Consider the following 17,207-nt stretch of genomic DNA (forward strand, 5'->3'; position numbering starts at 1 on the left):
AAAGATTACTATGAGTTAGATCTTGTGACCAAGGTCTCCTGACTGTCCAGGACTCAGTGGTGGCTCTTTGATAACTTTTCAGTGGCTCTGATAACCTCTTAGAGCAGTTTCACCCAAGACAGCATTTGCTAAGAAAAGCAAAATGAATTTTGAGTTCAACATCATGCTGTAAGGACTGCTTTAGCTAATTACCATAACACGTTAGACAGTTGAAATTGCAGGGGAGAAAAACAGTTTAGGCAGTGCCCTAGTTATTAAGTATTAAACACTGAAGATTTTTCCTGTTAAATAAGTACCAGGATAGGGCACGATAACCATTTGTAAATATTTGTAAAGGTGCAGGCAGTGAGGAGAAAGAGAAATTACTTAGCTTAGAACAGTGGAGGAGAGCTTGAAGTAATGAGGTGGAACAAAAAGGAAATATTACTAGCTGAAAAGCGGGAAACGAGTTTTTGCAATGAGAACCAGTCAGTTGTATTTACACACAAACCCAATTGTCTGAGTGAACTTTATGTAATGTTTGAAATGAAAAAAAAAAAAAAAAAGAATTAGAAAGTTTTACACAGGCATATATCCCTTGTGTTTCTTGAAATTATTTTCTCTTATTCCCCACTTTTCAAACACATTTTGAAATGTGTATATTTGAAATGCAATTATTTTACAACAGTAGATGTGTGATGTGGCTTGATCACTTTTATGATTGACCAAGTCAGAGTTCTGTCTTATGAAACAGAGACGGATAAATAATTGGACTACAAACCAACTGTTCTCCAATTATGCTTCAGTCGCTGATTGTCTGAAGTATTAAGAGAGAATAACATTACCATTGTTAATCATTTTAACACCATTTTAACTTTTGTATAATTTTAAACTACAAAAAGTCAAGGTTATGGAAATACTGAATATTCACTGGAAGATACAAAATCCCAGGGTGAATTTGAATGGTTAACTGTAAAAGAAACAAAAGAAAAACAACAACCCAGCAACAACAAAACCAAAAATAAAACCAAAAAATGATGCACTATTTTATCTAAGTTGTTTTCACTGGATTCTTCAGTGGTTATTACCGAATATGATTTACTGATAATCAAAATTATTTTTCCTTATTTTCCTTGGATTTGTTGGGTTTTCCAGCACCAACCATTTCACCACCTATTAAAGTAACCACAATCCATCCGCCCAAAAACACCCAACAATCTTCATGTCTCTGCAATTTATCGGGAGAGTCCTCTGGGGATTAGATGCACACTGGGAATGTGCAGCTCCTCAATACTGACTGGCCCTCTTCTCCCTGCTGTTAGAAGTGTCATCATTGAATATAATTTCTTAGCACACTGTTTGCTTTGTCTTCAATTAAGAGCCAGCAAAATAGCGGCTATAATTATATCTCCTTAAGACGATGCCCATTTGATTGAAGGCTAGGCTGAAAATATACTCTACATTATCATATGAAAAAGCCACATAAAGAGCCCTGTCTTCAAACTGCAGCATTAACCCTCCTCCAAGTGATTCTAAATGAAGCAACAAAGTGCAGAAAAGGAGAGAGCACTTATTTGACCACGGACCCTTTGAAATATCACTTTGATGAATGCAAACACATTTATCATCTGCACTAGGAAATGTTTTATGTCACTATCCCAGTTAAGGCTGTTGAAGTTGTAAGGAATAGAAACCCACGCCAAGATAGCTGAAGCAAGAAACGGAATTTATTGTAAGTATACAGGGGTATGTGCCAGCATCTACAAGAAGCTAGGACTAAAATCAAGGAAACCACCTAGAAGCAAGGTGCTAGTTCCTTCTGTCCCTCTGGGGTCACCTGGTTTCGCTCGCGTCCCTGCCTGTCTCTGCGCAACCTCCTCAACTCTTACAGAGATCTGCTTTCTTTGGGTGTCCTATTGCCCCTGCTTCGAAGCACCTCGCTTGCAGCCACAAACAGAGCCCCAGATTAGCATCTCTCAGTTCCAGTTTTAATTTCTGGGAGAGGCAATCTGCTAGTTCAGTTAGGGTCGTGCCCTCTTTTGGGTGGTCATGGGAGACTGAATACTCCAAAAATGGCTGTCAGGGCTCAAGCCTGAGGTCAGGGCCAGTTTTCTGACAAAAGAGGTTGTTGTCAATATCAAAAGGCATTTACTATAGTTACTTTCAGATTATAACTCATTAATTTATTTATTCACCAATTTGACAAATAATACTGAGTGCTGACTATGTGATGGGTACCGGGGATACAGAAGAGAACAAAGAATCTCTGAGAGAACTAAGCAGACACAATCCCTGACCTCATGGAACATTCTAGAGTGGGAAGACAGGGGAAAATAAAAAAGTAAATATAAATACGGAGATTAGAAGGTGATAAGGACTATGAAGAACAATAAATCCGGAAAGGGAAAAGAGAGAGCTGGGGGTTGCGGGAGGTATAATTTTAAAGGGTTTGCTCCAGGAATGGTGTTGTTGAGAAGGTGCTGTTTGAACTAAGTCCTAAAGGAAGCAATAGAAAGAATTATGTAGATACTGGATGCTTCATTTTGAATTGATTTTTATTAAACCCCAACCAACCATAGGATGATAATTTAAAATATTTTTTTCTTCGAAGTTTGTCACAGAGGTTTCCTTTTCTGAGAAGTGGGAACTTTCATATTAATTCAACATTTATGTTTGTCAGACATTTCAAGTGTCTGTAATTAGGGATCCTAGTTAAAACTCATGTTTCCTTCTATTTCAAAATTAAATAGTGGACAATGCCAATATTTTTTGGAGTTCAGTAGGCAAGTAATACTCTACTATCAAAAAAGCTCTGATGCCTGCATGTAGAAGGATGAAGGGAGAGTTGGTTGGACAGGCTATTCCCCATGGGCTTTAAAGCCAAAGTCTGCGTGAAAGCCACTTGTACCTTTTAATAACTTCTTTTCTCTTATTACTTAGTAGGCAATAAGAAGTTGAATGAGGCAAATATAATTAAATCTTGATGGCTGTTTGTCTGTCTTATTTTCTCCCACTTAAAAATTGAATGGTGGCACACCCACGTTCACAGCAACTTTAGTCAGCAGCATGATCAGAGCCAAGAGGCAGAAGCAAGTCACACGTCCCTCTACCGATGAACAGGTAAACAAGATGAGTTTATACACACAGGAGAATATTATTCAATCTTCAAAAGAAAGGAAATCCTGTCGTATGCTACAACATTGAAGAACCTTGAGGACATTATGTCAAGTGAAATCAGCCAGCCACAAAAAGACAAATACTGTATGATTCCACTTATGTAAGATATTTAAAGCAGTTGAATTCATCAAAACAGAAAACAGAATGGTGGAGGGAGAAATGGAGAGTTTAATGGGAATCCAGTTTTGGCTTTGCAAGATGAAAAGTTCATTTGTTAACTTGTTGCATAACAAGCGAATGTAACACTACTGAACTTTCCCCTTAGAAATGGTTAAGAAGATACATTTTGTGATATGTGTTGTTGTTTTTTAAACCATAATTGAAGAAAAAAAAAGAATGATGGTATGGAAAGACACAAGGAAACTGACAACATTGTGGAACAGCTGTACCAGCCCTGGGCTGCCCCCCTCCAGGCTCCTTGTGTTGTAAACAAAATAAAGGCTTACTCTGTAGTTTTTTTTTTTTTCTTTTTAAGTATATAATGGCTTCTTAAACCCTACTGAGTCCCACTGTGTCAGTTAAGACCCTCCATCAAGTGATCTCAAAATTTGGTTCCTCATTTCTCGTCTTGCCACCTGAAATTTTAGCCAATCTGACCAGTTTGTGGTCCAGATGCCTGGTGCAGTCCACTCTCCCAGACTCACTTTCTATGTTTACTCCTTCCTCAGCCTTTAGTGATATCAGTATTTTCTGAGCGCCCGTATTTCTTATGGCATTTGGCGCTTCCTGTCTTGTATTGGAACTTCGGCATAAATCTTTGCTTCTCAATTACATTGTAATTTCCTTGAAGTCAGGAAACATGTTTTTAATAGTGCTACATCCCCCATAATATCATCAAAGATGCTTCCATAGCATCAGCAAAGTTTTGTTGATATTATCTAATGTCAAAGTGCCAGGCATATAGCAAGTGCTCAGAATGCAAACGAGCAAACCCAAAACATGGTCAGACTTGTTTTCAGTCAATGATGAAATGAAAACATATGAGCTTCTTAATAACACTGAAGTTATTGATTCCATTATTTTGTTTTCCAGTTTGGATGTATGGCATGTTGGTATGAATCAAATAGAGGCCCCTGGGGTCATATTAAGGATAAATTCTATGAAATGAAGTGAATCAGCTGCTTGGTTATTCTGAATCATTAGCTAGTTACGACTAATAACACAAAATCCATCATTTTTCCATGTGGCATTTTCATCACATAGATCAGAAGTTTCTAATTTTTCCAATATGAAAACTTCTACATTTAACAATTTTGTTTTTCTTTTTCTTTTGAGAAGGAGTTGCCCAGGCTGGACTGTGATGGCACAGTCTTGGCTCACTGCAACTTCCGCCTACCAGTTTCAAGTGATTTTCCTGCCTCAGCCTCCCGAGTAGCTGGGACTACAGGCATGTGCCACCACCCCTGGCTAATTATGGATTTTCAGTAGAGACAGGGTTTCACCATGTTGACCAGGCTGCTCACGAACTCCTGACCTCAGGGGATCTGCCTACCTTGGCCTCCCAAAGTGCTGGGATTACAGGTGTGAGCCACCAGGCGCGGCCAACAATTTTATGCTATTAGTACTTTTGTGTCTCGGGGCTGACATAATACAAAATGATAGAGCTATGACAAATTCAGTGGTGCTTTAAAACAAATGTCTTCGGGCCGGGTGCAGTGGCTCATGCCTGTAATCCCTGCGCTTTGGGAGGCTGAGGTGGGTGGATCACCTGAGGTCAGGAGTTTGAGACCAGCCTGGCCAACATGATGAAACCCCCTCTCTACTAAAAATACAAAAAAATTAGTCAGGTGTGGTGGCGGGCACCTGTTATCCTGGTTATTCAGGAGGCTGAGGTGGGTGGATCACTTGAGGTCAGGAGTTTGAGACTAGCCTGGCTAACATGATGAAACCCCATCTGTACTAAAAATACAAAAAAATTAGTCAGGTGTGGTGGCGGGCATCTGTTATCCCAGTTACTCAGGAGGCTGAGGCAGGAGAATCACTTGAACCCAGGAGGTGGAGGTTGCAGTGAGCCAAAATCGTGCCACTTCACTCCGGCCTGGGCAACAAGGGTGAAACTCCGTCTCAAAAAAAAGAAAAAAAGTATTTGGCTGGGCATATTGGCTCATGCCTGCAATCCCAGCACTTTGAGAGGCCAAGGCAGACAGATCACTTGAAGTTAAGAGTTTGAGACCAGCCTGGCCAACACGGTGAAACCCCATCTCTACTAAAAATACAAAAATTAGCCAGGTGTGGTGGCACGCATCTGTAGTCCCAGCTACTCGGGAGGCTGAGGCACGAGAATTGCTTGAGCCCGGGAGGCAGTGGTTGCAGTGAGCCATGATTACACTGCTGCACTCCAGCCTCGGCAACAGAGCAAGACTCTGTCTCAAAAGATTAATTAATTAATTAATTAAATAAGGTCTTTTTTGTTAGTTCATAGCACCATCTACATATGTTTGAAAAATAGTAGAATTTGCTTATGTGATGCATAAGTTTATTCTAACAACAATGAATATAATACTTATACAACTTCAGAGTCCTTTTCAATGGAACCAGTGATATAAAAATCAACTAACAAATATTTGTTGAAAGTGTAGCTTTTGTGTGGCAAAACTAACAAGGACTAGATTTTATTTCAACACCTTTCTTCTACATGTATTATTATTATTATTATTTTTAAATCTACCTTCTCTTGGCAGAAGATGAAGCCTTGCCTTCATAATACTTGGGGAATCTTTCACTCATGGATGGACTCAAACAATGAAACATAGATGGTTTACTAAGAATTAACCCAAAGAAACACATGTCCAGCCATCTACAGATAACTTTATGACAACTACAGTGGTATCTGGTATAAATTGCCAAAGTCCCCTTAATTGGATCTTGGTGAAACTTTTGCCTGATCTACCTGCCTTTTGTTATTATCCAATATCACACTGATTCTCCTCTCTGTGTTTGGCTAGGCCGCATCCTTAGTTCTCAGTTTAAAGGGCACGTCTTCATGGAGGTCTTGCCTGATTTCCCCCAGCAGAGTAGATGTTACTTTTGTGACACTGTGATTGCATCATAATTCCACCTTCAGGATGGGATGCCACATAGAACAGAGAGTGTGTCTCCCTCCTATACACATTTGTATCCTTAGCACATAGTGGCTGATCAATACACATTTGTTAAATAAATTAATGAGTATTCCCTGCTGTTTCAATTTGAGCTCATATATTGGGTTGCTTAATTAGTTGCAGAGGAGTTTCAACCTCAGCCTAAAAATTGCTTAAAAGTCAGACCTAAAATGAAGTCTTAATCAACTGCATTTGCCTACAGCTTTTGTGTCTGTTCTTACTGGTGACTGCTCATATTTGTGCAAATGTTAGAATCTATTCAAGTCTTCTCTGGTATGTGATCTGAAACGTGTCTTCTCTGTCTTCACTGCTACAGTTATTTTTTAATAGCTCTGGAATTAGCCCCCTAGAATGCAAGTCCCCTGAGGACAAGGACCTTGTCTATCTGTTTTTTTTTTAATTTGATATCCTAGCACCTAAAATAGTACATGGCAGGCTCCTGACAAATATTTATTGTATAAGTGAATGACTGCTGACTGACTGGCTAATTTAATTGTTTAGGGGAGTGTTATGATATGGATGTGATTAACACGCTTCACACATCTGCTACTACCCTTTGCCTTCAGTGTGTACCATGGGAATACCTAGATGCACATTCCATTCATGTGTTAGCCTTGCTTTCTAAACTGAACTGCCCCTTTTTTCTTAAGGGGCTCTCTAATTCCTTACATCCGAATCTCCCTCACATTTCCTATGTGTTATTCCCTGGACGTTGAATTTTCTGTCTTGCTTCTACTTCAAGTTCAGCAGGAGAAACAAATTGAGACTTGCAATGATCCGGACACCAAAAATGTGTATTTACTGTTCCTCATATTACCTTCACCAGCACTGTGGATTGTTGAGGAGACAAATGAAGACATTATAGTTCAGGTTTGATCTCAAACTCCATTTGCATTCTGAAACAAAGAACAAGTCTGTGTTTCATTGTGATTGTATAATAGGAAGTAAAGGACTGTGGCTTATGTTACTTGGAGTTGATTTAAATTTTTATGAACCTGATACCTCTGAAAGGCAATAATCAAAATGAAACCATGGTAATTATTTTCATTTGAAAACATCAGAATGGGACCTCATTACATTCTGGTGAGTGACTCAAGAGGAAGTATGGGAAGGCACAGCCTCAGCTCCATTTTGAAAATAAATTTCTTAAAATATTCAGCTAAGTCATGGGAGGGAGTACAAAGCCAGAGGTGACAATTTTCAATCAATATTCCAAGTTCTTTTAATTAAGGATGTCTTGGGATTGCAGACTGTGCTGGGACATACATATGTATCTATAATAAACAAGATGTATTTTGCAGAAATGGATTTGGGTTTTGGCATCAACTTGATAGGAAGATCAAAGCACTAGTTGGCATTAGAAGGATTTAGATACATTTGTCATAGGCAGCTGTTATGCTAATCTCATTTATGCAGTTGTCAGCTGATAGGCTCTGATGAGCCAGCTGAGTGGGAAAATCATTATTCCATCCCTATTGTGATAAGTGTTATTTATTACTGTCAAATGGTATTAATGTTTGATTCAAAGATGGGGAGTGGGCACCATCTACATGAAGTTCATTCATTCATGGTCAACCGCAACAAAAGGAATCGCTGAATTCCAGCCAAACGAACTTCATTTCTGGGTGAAAAAAGAATAATGGATTTAATTTGCATATGTTTTAAAAGGGTAATGAAGTAATATGATGTTTATCTTGGTTGAAGAGTGGTAATTTTCATTGGCGGGACTCCAGCCTTGTTGGAGCCATCGTGAGGCATTTACTGTTGGGTTGGTGTGGAAAGGACTTTTCAAAGCAGCAGGTGCATTGGGGGTGGAGGGTGGGGGCACGATGATTTATTCATTAGGCCAAAAATGAGCAATCTGGACATCTATTTTTTCTTCATCTTCCTCAGAAATGTATTTGAAACTAAATCCCCTCTCCCTTCCCCCATGATGGTGATATCCTCTGATTTTCGCAATCTTTTTGTGGCCTTTGACAATTTAATTATGTGAAATCTCTAACCCATCACTCACTTAATTTCTGTTCCCCTTTTGTTATGATCAGATTTGCTGTTTCCACTCCATCTAAACTGATATCTGTACAGGCCTGGTGTTTTGGAATGGGGCATTGCTTTCTAGTTGTGGTAAAGTGAGGAGACAGTTAAGGATGGGTACTGATGGCTGAGGGTTTGTTCTTATGTATTTTGTTAAATTAACTGCTCAGCTGAGCTCTGAGTGGTTAAAAATGATTCCCTTCTGTTTGGAGACTTGCAGAGAGCTGTCCCCCTTCCAATACAGCTGCATTGGTTAATGCCGCCTTGGATTATTTTTCTTGTGTTAAAAATACAGATAACCTAATTATAGCGCCTCCCCAGTTCCCAAACGCCTCACTTAATGACTCATTAGCGCAGCGAGAACACTTTCCATCGCTTGCTAAATAATATTCCGTTTCTGAGGACTTCATCTTCTTTTTTCGTATTTGCTCTGAAACAAAAAAGTTTGACTCAACATATTCCACAGCCTTGGATTTTGCTGATTGGCTTCATTTCTATAACGAGCTGGTCACTTTTCAGGACCCAGCTTCTCTCTTCTTTTCGGGTTGATGAAAATGGGGCCAGATGCCTCTGTTCAGCCGGAGGAAGACATGGGTCACAGAGTTTTATAAATCCTTGAACTCAAAGAAAACTGTCTTCCTTCTCACCCAGCACTGGACCTACTTTTATTGGAATTCAGAGCAATCTCCCATTGTATGACTTAATCCACCATGTATCCCCAGGAACCAACATAATGCCTGACACAGAAAGCCCTCTAGGAATATTTGTTGATAAATGAATGGACCTTAGGAAGCTTATAGTCTACTTCAAGGGTTGGCAAATTTTTCTCTAAGGGCCAGATAGTAAATATCATAGGCTTTGTGGGCCATATGGCCTCTGCTGCAACTTACTCAACTGCTGTTGACACTCGAGAGCAGCCATAGGCCATAAATGGATGGGTGTGACTGCATTCCAATAAATCTTTATTTATGGATGCTGAAGTTTGAACTTTATGTAATCTTCATGTGCCATAAAATATCATTTTTATTTTGATTTTCTCCAGCCAATTAAATGCGTAAAAATCTTAGCACACAGGCCATACAAAACGAAACAGCAGGTTGGATTTGGTTCGTGGGTCATAGTTTGCTGACCCCTGGTCTGGTTAGTCCACAGGGCATTAGAGTGCTCACCTCTCTGGCCACATTTTCCTTTGTTCTGTCCCTCAGTCACTACTCTCCAGCCACTCTGGCCTCTTATTTATTCTGCAAACATGCCAGGCTTGTTCCTGCTTCAGGGCCTGTGCCTTTGCTGTTCCTTCTGTCTGGAACACTTTGCCCTTAGATGTTCCCAAGGATGGTTTCTTCCCATTAATTTGTCTGGGTCTCAGCTCAAATGCCATTTTTTCATAGAGGCCATTTCTAATCACCAGTCTCCAAGTGGGCATTACTACCCTAGCCGTTGTCTTTGATTTCACTGTGTTTTATTGCCCTATTATATCTATGTGCTTACAAGTAAACATGTCTATCTTCTAGAATATAAATTCTTTGACACCAAGATGGTTTTCTGTCTTTTGGAGTGTGGTTGTTCCATGCCTGGAACAGTGTCTGGAACACGGTAGGTGGTTGATTGTGGATTATGGACTGAATGACTGGGGAGGTGATAAGGTGTGAAGGACACGGACTAATACCAAATGGAAGATACTCTCTCTTATTCTGGAAGTACTTATAGTACTCCTTTTCCCAAATCCCAACAATCAAATAAGGAAACAAATGTATACACAAATAACTCTGATACAAGATACCAAGTTCTGAGGGCCTCAAGGGATTTGAAGGAGAGAGAGAGAGAGAGAGAGGTTACCCCCAGGTGGATTAAAAACAGATGGCTTCATGAAAGAGGCTATCTTTGCACTGAGTGTTGAATCTGCAGAAAGGAGTGGGGAAGATGTGCCATAGTATGGGTTTCCAGACACAGAAGAAATGTCCAGGGGACACTGATTCCTGAGATTTATTTATGACTGCTACATTTAAGTGTGGAACTCATCCTGTTGCAGGAAAGAGAGGGAGATGTGAGTTTTCGAAGGGTAATGTTCATAGGAAGCCTCTTGCAGAGGGGTAACTTAAATACCTAGCCTAGCCTCTCCATTAAACATCTACAACCACAGCAACAACAAGACCCTAAGATCTTCTCCTGGCAAGTGGAGTCAATGGACCACATGAGCTAAAGAACAGGTATGACAACTTTTATTCTGCCTGTAAATGCTATCTTGAATAGGGCCTGGCTCCTCCTGGTTACTCTGGCCTCCTCCTCATCACTTCTACATGTACTCTTCACTCCAGTCTTCCTAATGTACCATGCTGTTTCATACCTTTGCATATGCCATTTCTGCAGTGGACCAGGTGGGCCTGAGACAAACTGGTGTGTGCTCACTGTCTCTGAAATAGCAGCTGCTGGTCAGCCTCAGCCAGTTTTTGCCATGGAGGAATATGGGCTCTGTGTTAGCAAATCTCCCAATATGCTTTTTGAGAAATGGGAAATATGGATTATTAAATGTTAGTAACTAGTTTAAATTTTGAAAAGATCCACAAGAAAAAGTTGAGGGCTGGATTTGACTTATGCCCCACTATTTTGCTTCCTTTTGACTCCTCTTCCCCCTTTAGAATGTTGCTCAAGGGTCACTTGTTTTTTTGTGCTTTCATGATACCTCGTACATGCAGCTACCATAGATCTTATCACGTGGGCTATGGCTCTGATCGGACTCCCCAGAGACCCCAGAAGTGAGGATTAGAAAGCAGCCTGCTCAGCGCACTTTGCTGCTCTGCCATCCGCAAAGTTACATGGAAGTCACTACACAATAGCTGTAGGGATGATGTTATCAAAGAAGCATTACAGCATTTCTTTATATGTTCCAGGAAAGCCTCACTTGAGTTTCGTTTCTGGAAAAGCCTGGCTTCTTCTAAGCAACTGATGTGTGTGTGTGTCTGCGTGTGTGTGTGTCTGTGTGTGTGTGCATGTGTCTCTGTGTGTGTATGTGTCTGAATCTGGGTTGCGTCTGTGTGTGTTTCTGGATGTGTGTGTATGCGTGTGTCTGTGTATCTGTGTGTATACATGTCTACATGTATATGCAAGTGTATGTATCTCTGTGTGTGTATATGTGTGTGCATGTCTCTGTGTGTGTGTCTGCGTGTGTCTCTGTGTGTGTCTGTGTATGTTTATGTGTGTCCACGTGTGTGTCTCTGTGTGATTGTGTGTGTTTCTGTTTGTATGTGTCTGTGTGTGTCTCTGAGTATGTCTGCATGTGTGTGTCTGTGTCCGGGTCTGTGTGTGTGTCTGCCTGTGTCTCTGTGTGTCTGCATGTATCTCTGTATGTGCATGTTTCTGTGTGTGTGTCTGCCTGTGTCTCTGTGTGTGTGTCTGCATGTATCTCTGTGTGTGCATGTCTCTGTGTGTGTGTCTGCGTGTGTCTCTGTGTGCATCTGTGTATGTTTATATGTGTCTGCATGTGTGTCCCTGTGTGATTGTGTATGTGAGTTTCTGTTTGTGTGTGTCTGTGTGTGTCTCTGTATGTCTGCATGTGCGTGTCTGTGTCTGGGCCTGTGTGTGTGTCGGTCTGTGTCTCTGTGTGTGTGTCTGCATGTATCTCTGTGTGTGCATGTCTCTGTGTGTGTGTCTGCGTGTGTCTCTCTGTGTGTCTGTGTATGTTTATGTGTGTCTCTGTGTGTTTGTGTGCATGAATTTCTCTTTGTGTCTGTGTGTGTCTCTGTATGTCTGCATGTGTGCATCTGTGTCCAGGTCTGTGTGTGTGTCTGCGTATGTCTCTCTGTGTGTGTCTGCATGTATCTCTGTGTGTGTGCATGTCTCTCTGTGTGTGTGTGCATGTGTGTGTCTGTGTGTGTCTTCCTGTGTCTCTGTATGTGTTTCTGTGTGTGTGTGCATGTCTCTGTGTGTGTGTCTGCATGTGTGTCTCTGTGCGTGTGTGTCTGCCTGTGTCTCTGTGTGTGTTTCTGTGTGTGTGTGCATGCCTCTCTGTGTGTGTCTGCATGTGTGTCTCTGTGTGTGTATGTCTGCGTGTGTCTCTGTGTGTGTTTCTGTGTCTGTGTGCATGCCTCTCTGTGTGTGTCTGCATGTGTGTCTCTCTGTGTGTGTCTGTGTGTCTGTGCATGCCTCTCTGTGTGTGTCTGTGTGTGTGTGCATGCCTCTCTGTGTGTGTTTGTGTGTGTGTCTGTGTGTGTGCATGCCTCTCTGTGTGTGTCTCTGTGTGTGTGCATGCCTCTCTGTGTGTGTCTGTGTGTGCATTTGTTCTCTGCTTTGGCTGTTATGGAGCTCCTTGCTTCATTTAGAGCCCACCTCTTTCAACTGAATCTTCACTTATTTGCTTCCTTTCATCCTGGTTTATTCTGTTTTGCTCTGTTATATTTAATGTATTTTTTTTAAAGAAACCTCAAAACCCCTTTTTGACATGAAACAGGGTATGAATAAGTAAATAGAAACCACATTTAATTTCGTACTATTTTAGGTTGTCCTCTAAGTGATTTAGTTACAGAGAATGGGGAAAGTGGGCATGCAATGTCTTTTATTTTTCTTGTTAGTTCACTCTGGACCCACCAGTAATGCTCTACGTATAAATGCTCAATGAATATACACTGAATGATGAATAGACAATGTGATATTTGACCATGTCAATCAATTTCCTTTAGATAATCCATTTAAAGTGGCAAATAAATTGATGAAACCAACAACAGTTTTCATTATCAAGAATGAAGACGGAGATTGGAGATTTTAGCTTCTTTGCCATATTTATAATTTTCTTACTAGAGATTCATACTAGAGCAGTTAACGAGAATAAGTTTAAGGAGACTGAAATTACATCACATTAAACTGACACTTCTAAGATTAATTTTACAACTTGTGATTTTAATTTTGGGGAAAATGTATTTAAAATTATCTCTTGTCACCATCTCTTATTAAACATAATGAAACTTGATGATATTCTAATAACATTAAACTGTTTTGGTAGTCACTGAGGTTGGTATGAAAAGACTATTCAAGCTAAGAAAATAGTGGATCATTTTTGAAAGAAGTATTTGGGGAGCTTTAAGGAGCTGAGTATTTCATTCATCTCACACATTACATTATCTCTCACACCAGAGGGTAATTTAGAAGACATTCTCTATGTTAGAAGAACTGGAGTGCAATTAATCGGGGAAAATCAAGGGCATTTTGGCAAAGATGGAACAAGAAGATGGGAGAGATCACTTCACTCCCATTTGTTGTCTCTGTTCTGGGCTGATTATTATTATTAGCAGGTCATGAAAAGTGCTGGGTCCACAAAACTTGGTAAATAAAATTACTGATGTAACTAGGTCATTGCATTTATCTTTTTAGGTGTTCCTTTTCTTCCCTCTTTCCTTTCTTCCCTCTTTTGTCCTTTCCAACTAGGGTCTCAAATCCATGGCATGATCTTCTGCCTGCACCAACTTTTTTCTTTTCCAGATGAGGAACAAATTGTTTCGGGGTGGAATTATATAACACGGTGGGAAAACTGAAATAATGATGGTCAGCTTTCCTAACAAGCAGTGGGATAACAGTTGGCTCCAAAACTTGCTACATTCTAGCCATTTGCTACTTTAGGATCCTTATGTGTTGAGTTCATATATCTTTCTTTACTCTGTTTTCAAGAAATTTGTGGATTTTTTTGCAACATTCTCTTGATAGTATCTTGGGTCACTTCCCTTTCTGTTTTATCCTCATTCCCAGATGTAAACTATGTTAATATGACAAACATTTATTGGGTAGCTACTGTGTGCCAGGCTTGCTGGGAACTGGAGATTCTGACCTGAATAAGAATCAATATTTTTCACCTAGGAGCTCATTGTTTAGTGGAAAAGGCAGACAAGCCAACTAATAATTCTAGGCTGATCTGATAAGTGCTAGAAAAATCTATGACCTAAATGCCAATAGGAACAGAGAAGACAAAATGATTGAGAAGTGTTTCACAGGTGACATTTGAAAGAGGCTTGGAGGGATCTGCAGTGCTATAGTTGGAGAAAAAGAGAGGAAATAGCATATCTGGTGGACAAAAGCCTGTGCAAGACCAGGCATAATCCGCCTCAAAGGGAGCTCCCTGTCAGGAGCAGAGGGAGCTGGTGGGTGGGTAGAGGAAGCCCTGGGAAATGAAGCTAGGCTTGGGCAGTGGGAAGCCTCTGCTGTGCTAAGGAGCATTGATTTTATCCTGTGAGTTATGGGGAGCCAGTGGATATTTTAAATGTCATGATGGGACCTACAGTTGAAGAGGATCATATTGGAGCAAGCCAGTTAGGAAGCTATTGACACAGTCTAGGTGAGGGATGATAGAGGGCCCAACCAGACAATGGATGTGGAACTCCTCTGCGACCACTCCTATACATCGTGTGAGATATGGAGGGGGGGGCATCAACAGGAGCTGGGCACTGTTGGCATTGTTTCCCTGCTATTTGCTGTCTATGTTCCAAGCTGATTTTTACTATTAGCAGACCACAGAAAGTTTGGGTCTCCAAAACCTAGTAAATAAAATTACTGATGTATGTAGGTCATTGCATTTATAGGGAGGTTGAGGGGCAGGGAGGAATTGAGAGTGACTCTGAAACCACCAGTTCTCCTGATTTGCTTATTCCAAGGTGAGATGGAACTGAAAGCAATGCAGCTCATATGGCCCAGGTGTCTAGTGGAAATGGTGTTGTGCAGCGGAAGCTCTCTGGTTCACTCATCCACTTATCCACTCACTCATTCTTTACTTTTCCTTTTCCTTTTCTCTCTTATCTCCTCTCCTCTTCTCCCCTCCACTCATCTCCTCTCCTCACCTCTCCCCTCCCTTCTCCTCCCCTCCTCTCTCTTCCCCTCCTCTCCCTTCCCCTCCTTTCCCTTCCCCTCCTCTCCCCTCCTCTCCCTTCCCCTCCTTTCCCTTCCCCTCCTCTCCCCTCCTCTCCCTTCCCCTCCTCTGCCCCCCTCTCCTTTCCCCTCCTCTCCCCTCCTCTCCCCTCCTCTCCCATCCTCTCCCTTCCCCTCCTCTCTCTTCTTCTCCCTTTCCCTCCTCTCTCCTCCCCTCCCCTCCCCTCCCCTCCCCTCCCTCCCCTTCCCTCCCTCCCCTCCCCTCCTCTCCTCTCCTCTCCTTTCTTTTTGAGAAAGAGTCTCACTCTATCACCCAGGCTGTAGTGCAGTGGCGTGATCTTGGCTCGCTGTAACCTCTGCCTCCCGGGTTCAAGCGATTCTCCCACCTCAGCTTCCCAAGTAGCCGGGACTATAAGTGCCCACCACCACTCCTGGCTAATTACTGTATTTTTAGTAGAGACAGGATTTCACTATTGTTGGCCAGGCTAGTCTTGAACTCCTGACCTCAAGTGATCCACCAACCATGGCCTTCCAAAGTGCTGGGAGTATAGGTGTGATCCACCTTTCCCAGCCCTTTTCTTTATTCAATAAATATTTACTGAGAATCTACTAGATGCCAGTAACAAGGAATACAGCGCTAAAAACTCAGGAAAAAAAAATCAATGGCAAAAGAGTTTAAGTCTTAAAGAACCATAGCTGCACACCTGGTCACCTGTTCCTTTTGACTGTTGAGGTAGAACCTGGAACTGTATGTCACCTGTTCCCTGCCCTGTCCTAGCCCCATTTAGAAGCATGCTGAGGGATGTATTAGAAGTACAGGGTGCAGAAGGGGAAAGGTGGCCAGTGTAGGTGGAATGCATACTGTCCTGGTGAGAAAATAAATTCTTGGAACTTTCTGAGGTGCCTCTTTTACCTTCACACATTCCCCTTTTGTATGTGGGAGTTTATACTCCCACTCTTTTTTATCACACACCTTCTCATGATAATTTCGATTTAAATACTTTGTTATTTTTGTCCTGACAATATGACAAATTTTCTGCCCACAAATTTTTCTTGTTACTCCTTCAGATATATGGCGTTCTTCAATAATTGTTTGTTTTTTTCTTGAAGTTGAAAAAAATGTGTTATCTATCAAAATACATCTGCAATCATTGTTAATCCTGATTTTCTTCTAAATATTGCTTATACAATCTTTACTCCTTTCCCTAGAAAGTTTTCTTCCCTTCTTTCCTCTTTACGGTTAATATATTCCTTTCATAGTTTTTGATTTGCTTGTAGTTTTTTTATTCATTTAAAATTATTAGGCCAGGCGTGGTGACTCACACCTGTAATCCCAGCACTTTGGGAGGCTGAGGTGGGTGAATCACCTGAGATCAGGAGTTTGCGACCAGCATGGCCAACATGGAGAAACTCTGTCTCTACTAAAAATACAAAAATTAGCCGGGCATGGTGGTGGGTGACTGTAATCTTAGCTACTCAGGAGGCTGAGCCGGGAGAATCGTTTGAACCTGGGAGGTTGCAGTGAGCTGAGATGGCACCATTGCACTCCAGCCAGCATAACAAGAGTGAAATTCCATCTCAAAGAAAAAAAAATTGTATCTCTTGCTAGAAGCCAAAGGTTAATTTTTTTTTTTACATTTTTATCACAAGAGGTTTCAAACAAATATAAAAGTATGAACCCCTATGTATCTACCAATCACCTAGTTCCGGTGGTGATTAACTCATGGTCAATCCTCTTTCAAATGTAGTTTTGACTTCCTTCTTCTCTCTATACTCCCTCAATTTCCCTCTTTCCCACTTCTTTCTGTGCCTAGATAGTGACTAGTCTTGCTGCGATCTGTCAGTTCTACCACTGACTGATCACTTCAGACCAGATAACTTTGTAACAAGAAGCTCGTATGCTCCTCCAGGCTTGATTGCTTTAAATCTGCTCTTTTTCTACATTCTATCATCGTGGAATGTTTCTATCTGAACAATGATTTGCTAAATTTATGAGCATTTCCATAAATGAGTTGACTTTAAGATGCCCCCAACTCTACATTATGATTCTAATCAGCACATTAATGAATGGGT

The sequence above is a fragment of the Nomascus leucogenys genome, chromosome 2, assembly GCF_006542625.1.
Source record: "Nomascus leucogenys isolate Asia chromosome 2, Asia_NLE_v1, whole genome shotgun sequence".
Taxonomy (NCBI): domain Eukaryota; kingdom Metazoa; phylum Chordata; class Mammalia; order Primates; family Hylobatidae; genus Nomascus; species Nomascus leucogenys.